This window comes from Varroa jacobsoni, unplaced genomic scaffold (genome assembly GCF_002532875.2).
Source record: "Varroa jacobsoni isolate VJ856 unplaced genomic scaffold, vjacob_1.0 scaffold_500, whole genome shotgun sequence".
Classification (NCBI taxonomy): Eukaryota; Metazoa; Arthropoda; class Arachnida; order Mesostigmata; family Varroidae; genus Varroa; species Varroa jacobsoni.
Genome location: NW_019213402.1, coordinates 94,519 through 102,745, shown reverse-complemented (window position 1 = coordinate 102,745; position 8,227 = coordinate 94,519). Strand labels below are relative to the sequence as shown.

The following is an 8,227-nucleotide window of genomic DNA, read 5'->3' as shown; positions in this document are numbered from 1 at the left end:
AAAAACAAAGATAGTTACTATGGAGGAAAAATAAAACTCGAACAACCAGTGAAAAGTTTTTAGACATCATCCGTTGAGTTAAAATCTCTCATCGGAATTCCCGTTAGAGTCAACTAAAGATGCCAGTGATCCTGTGAAGCTTTAAGCTCTCTTTTATCATTGAGATTATTTCTTTTGAAAACCTACAAGACCGGGCTTAATATAAAATATGTGCACTGATTAGTCCATGAGCAGGCAACCTTGTATTGGACTGAAAAAATTAATCAAGGAAAACATGTCTGGTATTTAGAAGGACCACGTTAGACGTTTCTAATCGATTTCTAATCGAAGCTAGCTGGATACTCAGCCCAATGAACATGAATGACTTCTTGGACTCACTGTATCTCCGATTGTCTACTCTGTTTCCTCTGACTTTTGCTCTCTTTCACTCTAGTTTTCTCTCATGGACCTTTCTGTGGCGGATGTCGACAAAGACGGCGACATACAACGGTCTGAGTCAAAGGTTCGCTGAAAAGAATGCGGGGTATAAGCAGCCTAATACGTTCAGACATCCATCTACCTCTACCCCGATATCAGCAACAGTAGCAGCAGCATTAGCAGCGACAGGAACATAGCGGCTATCTAATGTACGTCGGTCTGTCGCTTTGCCTCTGGTTTGTCTTTCGTACTGCATCAGAAAAGGCGACCTACCAAGTGATCCCTTTCTTGTCGTCTTTTTTTCTGGAATAGAGAGGCAGGGATGACAAAGAATGGCCATCCATAGAAAAAAAAGGACCTCCTTCACGAGCGATCTCCATCAGGACCAGCAGCAACCGCATTGTCCCCTTCCCTGCGTTCCCCAAAGATACCCCTCTAGTTCTCTTTTTCTGATGAGTCCTTTCTCCTGCTTGTTGCGTCCAGCTACACATAAGCCCGCGCAGACCCACGGGCCTTGAGAACCCTCAGAATGCATGGCCCTTGACAGTCAGGCTAGCGAATGCCAAGCCATACCATCCACGCACGGTAATGGGAGACCAGTGGTCCCAAGTTGCTCAAATAGGAGTGCTTTCCCATGGAACTAAGCAAGGTAGAGCCAGTGGACCTGACCAGGTCTCTCAGCGTACTCTTCTCATGCTCTTCTCTACTTGCAGCGATAAATACCCAGAGGCTATTGAGAGTAAACGCTGATCTGCGCCCACAGAAAATAAAGGTTCTTCCCAAAGCTTTGTACAAGGAATACTTTCTATGGTATTTACCTTAGCTGGTCGATAAAATCTTTATGTAAACAATCTACGACACAACGGTAATACAATATAACATGGTGTTATAGTAAGAAAATACGTATCAATATCAGACAATTATTATAAATACTTTCTGCTTTACTCAATTAAGCACCGAAGTGAGACTCAGCTTTAGTTAAATGCTTGTATTGGTTAGCTAGTTCAACTGTTCAGCTGAATTGCTTTAGATTTGTGTTGCAATGTTTTTTTTTTTCTGAAAATCTATGCAAGAAACATATTCAGATAGGTAAATACAAGGTTGGAAAGCTTCTGGACATTTACAAACCCTTCTGTAATTGTAATGTAGCCAAAAATACCGAAATTGTCACGATAAAAATCTACAACACCGTTGTAACAGAAACTTCCTAATTCTAAACCTAGGCGTACTGGAAGATATTCTAATATAGTTAATAAAACCACTTAGATGGTCATAGTAGTCATTGTCGTAGCTATTACATCATAGACACGCGAAATGGAAATCAGAGTGCCTCTGTCAGGAATGAGTCTTTTTTTTTTTAACATTTCGCGTAATTTAATTCACTTCTTAGTACTTTAACAAATGCGAGATAAAGGTTCTCTAACTTCAGGTCAGAAGACCTTTGGCCGACACCGTATATACATATATATATATATATATGTATATACGTCGGCGTGTAAGAAAAATTGCCTTCCACCGCACCAATTTAGAAGCGTGTCAATTCCATGGACTACTTCGTCTTAATCCATTTGATGATACAGTGTACATCTATACATACGGTACGTTGTACAATATTGTTTATGTTTATAAAGCTATTTAATGCTATAACTATAGACATATTCACAACAGCATCCGTTCAGTTGTTCAGGAAAGTTTACTAAAATAACGGTTATTTAATATTTAATAGGTATAGTTAATATGGTCGTAGTGTGCCATTGCTTGTTACCTCGTTTTGATGGCTTGTACGCACCTTGTAAGCTACAGACCGTCACTTTGCTTTAGGACATTTTTAACTAGCGGACATCCTAGTCAAGTAAATAAAACGACAGTTACACGTCACTAGAAAATTTGCCCAATGAATTCCAAGATATTGTTGGTTCGGGCGTGTTGATAGAGCTCGGTGTTCGTTAACAGGAGACATATAAGCGTGAAAAGAGAAGCATGGGTTCCGGGACAGAGCACGAGCTCAGCCATAGGTGTTCCAGATGATGCTTTAGCAGTACAGAAAAAAAATCCATTAAATTAACAGAATGTGCAAAAGTCAATGAGCAAAAATTGCTGTGCAGATCGGGTCATGTACACGCCTCTCGTATCGTTGTTCGCTACGAAGAATCGCTCTCGATAGCGTCGCCAGAACAGAGAGCCTTTTCGCTGTTTGCCCCATTCTTGCCCTTCTATATTCCTCTGTGTTATCATTTGCCGCTATCTTCTGACATGGTCTATTATGTGCTCGATATAATTACGACTACCCTTAAGATGGTCGAGTATATGTATATACTGGCAAAATAATATTGAAAAAGGGACAGATTTTCCCACCCAACCGACTTATAGCTAATGGTATCATTAGTTTAGTTGCGTGTAGAAAAACTGTCATAAATTGTGATTCGCATAAACCGTATGTAACTGACGCGGTGGCTTCGCCTGTTAAGCCTATGAATGAAAGAGCCTATGTATCGCTGCTTCAGGACCCGCTAAGGACGTATATAACACAACCGTGTAAATAGAAAACGCTATTTATTATTCTTAAATAAATCCATGGTTCATTACTATTGAACGGGTTTATACTGCATGGACGTAGTAGCCCAATCTATGAACAGTACGGAGTACATAAGTTAATACTACTATTCGGCATTGACTAGCTGTAAATTTCCTCCATTTTAAGTACAGTGGAAATCGTTGCCACAACATCCTGATTATAATTCTGCACTCTGTTTTGTTCGTGCCAGGTCTTCTGTGCCATTAAATCACTTGTTCCTAATATGTGCATGTTCCGGAAACATAGGGATTTAATAAGGAACGTCTCACCACGAGCAATATAATTGCGACTATTATCGTGTGTACATCGGTGTACAAAGTGAGACAACTCTAATTTTTTAATGGTAATATAAAATACATAGTATAGTTAGAATATTCTAAGTACAAAGAAGTACAGAGTGGAGAGACGATGGATAGGTCTCTATCCAATTAATATTCCTATTGGGCCAAGCTTCCATTATTTGTAAGCAACTCGCATAACAGGGGCAGCAAAAAATGTGTTCTATGGAGCCATTTGTTGGGAATTGGTTGACAATTCGATAAACAAATAGGGCATACCATTATTACTAAGACATCAATGTTATCTCGTACCGAATTTGTTTTTCTGTGAGAGCTTCTGTAACAGGCATTTTGGAAACTAAAGGCCAACATTTAAGATCTTGAATAAGAATCAAGAGTTGCACTTAAACAATCCTTGTGCGATCAATAATTCTGTTGGTATCATTGTATTTGTATTGCACAGACAGATATAAATTTCCTTGTGTATTGCATAATAACAATATACAAAATAACAGACAATTGGAAAATTCTCAAGCAAAGCCCTGTTTTTCCAATTAACACAGAAAGTAGAACTTGCAGCACAAGTTACTCGACAAAAATATTTCTCATATATTTATTGCGCCACATTATATATAACGATAATGCTATGGGATGTAAATGTACGTTTGTCGAAGGCTAATAGAAAGGGGTCTCAATAAGCAATATTTTGCCTTCGCCAGTTACAAACTGGAAAATCTCGATCCCTCTTAAATAAACTGTAAGAGACGTGTGGGTACACGATGAACGCGAAATAGAAACAAAATATACGCACACTTAGTAAATATAATTAAGTTTAGAATGAATGTACAACGATAAATTTCACGTTAAATGAATCAGATTATGACAGTAGCTAGGTTCCATTTCAGACCGTGTAACATTTATCTCCTTTTAAAGAATCGGACTAGAGATTACAAAAGGGATATATTTAGCGATGTTTGAGCTTAACAATGAGTAAAAAAAAAAATGAAATAAAAGCCTCTTATATGAACATGTACATGCCTCAAGGTAATAAGAATTGCATGAAGGAAAGGCCCCACAGACGAAACCCTCTGGCATTCTGAAAACCGTATCTGTTTCTTCAGCTAGTTCTAACTAGTCACTAAAACAAACTATTCAAGATAACAGTTTGCGATACGAATGGAGGGCATTTTATCTAAGTAAGTCAAATAAAAATTACCATCCTGAGCTAGTTAACCAAGTAATATACTGATATTCAGTTTCAGTTCAGCTAATGAGTATGTACAATGTATTTTTTGCTGAAATTCCTAATGAACTGAGCTATTCTCGGGCTCTGGTGTTTTTCAGCGATATGAACAGATGGATTATCTAAAATCTTCATGTTAGTTCATTAGAAAGTGCCTGATAGGAACGGGTTATCCGCGTCAACATTGAGCGCTTCCACAGGATACCAAATTGAAGAGTCGAATTGAACAACATACTTAAACTTTTTTATTATTACACAAAGATACGAGTTCGTGTCTGTTTTCGAGAGACCCGCTATCGGCAGAGCTGTCCGCTCGAGCGTGCCGGTCAATCGTCGCGATGTCGCATGCCTCTTCTGCATAGACGGTGAATGGGAAATAGTATGAAAAACGGAAGTCTTACCTTACTGTTTGGCCTAATTTAACCTATCATGTACCAGAAAGAGACATTTGTCAGTGGACAAGCCTTGGCATTACAGAACGATTCGGTCTCAAGTCACAGTACCTGACTACGTATATTAACATTACATATTCACCTTTGAAGCTGGTTGAAGTCTAGATCGAATTCGTTTAAATTAAGGCGGGTTTGCGTTTGCTCGCCATACACCTGTTCCGCTAATCTGAAACCAAACCGTGCACCATGGAATCGGTGGTTGCTAGTTAGCTCCTGTTACTCTATAGCCTAGGACCTTCAATTTGAACTTGTTATCGACATTTTTACCAAAGCTATGGAAAATCGTCCCCTGATCATAGGAAATCAACGACAAGAGATATTTAGGTTAATGTCAGACGCAATAAAGCTATCCCCACTAGAAAACGCTACAAAGAAAGGTTCACTATAACTGATCGTGTCATGCGAAGCTGAGACCGTTTAGTAGACGTAAATTCATAAAATGCAAGTTCTAAAATCAGCGGATTAATCGCATTTAGTACATATATGATTCAGTGTCTGCCCTGATTCATAACATGCGTTCATATGCGTTCATATACTACATATCTAGTTGCGGAGGGAAAATCGTCCAAAGACGTGCTTGTTCGTACCACCAACGGATCATTAATGAAACTAACTTTACTAGCTAATGCTAGTAAACCTAGATTTATTAATGGCTAAAGTAGTAAAGTTAGTAGCTCCTGCTCCATGTAATTCCTCGTCAGTCTCATCTTCGGTGCTACGGGCGTGCTTACTTGCGCACGCAGTAGCTCTTCTCCGTCTGGCTCTTCGGGATTCGTCCGCTTACGTAGCACAGCATTCTCACCCCTCGAACAACTGGACGATGGTCATGTTAGTAGTTGTTTGTAGCAGCTGGGCAGGACCGTGTGTCCTACACAGCACCTAACCAGTCCCGCTGATGACGGCGAACATAGAATGCACCACCACTGGCTTTTCCTCTGCATCTGCGGTCTTTGTGATCTATGTCTTCTTTGGCTTCGTTTTGTTTCTGTTGCCCTATGCATTCATTCCCTGTGTACTTGGACGAAAAAGCGAATTCTTTCTAAGATGCACCAAGCTGTTTGCTAATATGCCCACCATCAGGCCACATCCTGCATCTCATCTTGGCTAGCGCTTTCCTAGACGTTAGGGGTTCGGTGCGTCCCTGCGCAATCCTTAAGCCCTGGGTCTTTCCGGGCCCCTCAACTTTGCGCTCTGTGTTTCTGCTGCCGCGAAGAGAGGTAGCGCAATTCAATATCGTCGTTACAACATGCGCTGTCTCTTTCACTGCGCCAGTGTTGGCCGCCAGCAGCTGCCGACCAGCCTAGTAGCGGTAGTAAAAGGCGGATGTAGGGGATCGCAGCGAACACGTGCTGCTACTGCTGCCGCTATGTAGAGCTGCAACTGCGACTAGCAGCAGCAGCAGCAGCAGTTAGCAAGGCGAACGGGGGTCATTAGTGAAACTTTATGTGCCTCCTGGGTCTCTCGTCCTGCCGAGGGGATGACATCGTGCTTCACGACGGCCTCCTACCCTACAACCCCAATATACACACATGGATGTATATATGTGTATATCCTACGCGATCGAAGCAACATAACCTGTTAACAAATGGGCCATCTGGTCAGTGAAGCGGGCGAACAGGCAAGGAACAAACAAACTAAAGGAAATACACTTCTGGCCCGCTAGTTTGCGTCTCACTATTTATTGTGCAATGTCAGTCCATGAAGAAAATATGCAAATTCTGTTTATACCACCATTAGCTGTACCATCAGTAGTAGAACCATAAGTTTTAATATGCAGTCGATGTCGCTCGCACTTTATTTATGACCTCTTCGATAACTTGTTGTTCTTTTTTTTCAAAAGCGCCTTCGGGCCTATCGCATTCTATCGAAAAAATATAAACACTTCTGTAAAGTTAAATCAGCAAGTAGACTATGTCGTCATTGGCGAAGATTTGCATGTTCAAGATAGATGTTTTCCGTTCAGTAGTTATACGACCGATTTTTGTTGAATTTGGATGCTATATTTGGATGAAGAATTGTTTTGACGCTTAAAAGTTTGCTTCCTGTATGAGCCTATTATATTGCCTTTACCCAATAGAGCATATAAAACTAGTTCACTGAAGTTCGATCGGCACTTTCTCAATGAGCATATAGAAATTTGTCTGGACTAGACAAGCAAAAGCGTATCAGGCTTTGAGGTATAAACCATTTGGATATTTGCTACATAGTAGTTAAGACCTACTCTGTTTCTCTTAATAATAACCCTGAAGGATACAATAAAAATTTCACCTTGTTGTTTACTGTTATCATTTTTAAACTACCTCACCGTAGCAGTTATTTAGGATCGCAATGCAAGTTAAACTTCAAGACTGCCATGTATAACCATGTCCAAAGCCGATGCCCTCTGCTGATGATAATGGAAGCAATACAACACAGAGGGTTTGGCCCCCGCAACATACAATTTCAGCTTTTAGAAGCGATATTTTTGCACACGTGTCAAATGCGTGCATAGAATATTATGCTCGTGCAAGCATGAAAAGTAGTGATCCTATAAGACATGCAAATGAGAACATTCCTTCCGGCACGGGCGTGCCTAAGATGAAATAGGAAGTTCATTTCGTATGTTGATACCTTTTTACGTTCGATTTCTTAGGTGTTTTGTCGGTGAGAATTTTTACAAATCATCCAAGAGGTCCTGCCGTCAAAACAGAGAAATCTTAATACCAGCAAACGTAGGTCGCTTCCACGGAGTGTCGGGTTAGCCAATGGCTCCAGGGTGTACCGATCCCACATCAGGTTTAGAACAAATTCAAAATAAAGGGGGCAGTATAACAAAATAGCACTTTGCTTTAACATGGTTTTGTATAATATGCCCGAACTTATGATATGACACGATTGGAAAGTAGATTAGGGCCCAACGAAAGACGATGTTAACATATTCACTTTTCAGGAAGTTTTTCTCCCCGGGTGGTGAGCTTGGCAAACTTTTCTCTTAGATGTTTCAAATATGTTCGGGGGCAAACTGTTATGCCCGCCGGTATCCTTTATGTACTGTTTACGTAGGGATTCGTTCAGGTTGACCACAGAGTTCACTAAAAAAGCTAAACATTGCCAAAAATACCTAGAGCGGTTTGCAAAATATTTACTATTAATATTAAAAAATATTATTATAATTACATGTTCACACTTAGTGTGTTGGGAGCCATTACCAGTAGTTGGTTAGAAAATCTACTGCCGCTTTGTTGAGATGGGCTCAATAGCACCACCAAGAAGAGGTAATACG

General features: G+C 40.3%; 1 long non-coding RNA gene across 13 annotated transcripts in view; it reads right to left on the bottom strand.

Moving 5' to 3' along the window:
- Nucleotides 1-4,735: 4,735 nt before the first annotated feature.
- LOC111260982 (uncharacterized) overlaps nucleotides 4,736-8,227 on the bottom strand; it is an 83,699-nt gene continuing 80,207 nt past the window's right edge. For 10 of the 13 annotated variants that reach the window (XR_002680680.2, XR_002680684.2, XR_002680679.2 and 7 more), the window contains 2 exons: nucleotides 5,048-5,131; nucleotides 4,736-4,867 (listed from right to left, as the gene is read on the bottom strand). This is a non-coding gene — a long non-coding RNA (uncharacterized LOC111260982). Of the gene's footprint in view, nucleotides 4,868-5,047; nucleotides 5,132-5,696; nucleotides 6,541-8,227 lie in introns of all 13 variants that reach the window. The other 3 variants (XR_015311295.1, XR_002680682.2, XR_015311296.1) reach the window with 1 other exon arrangement.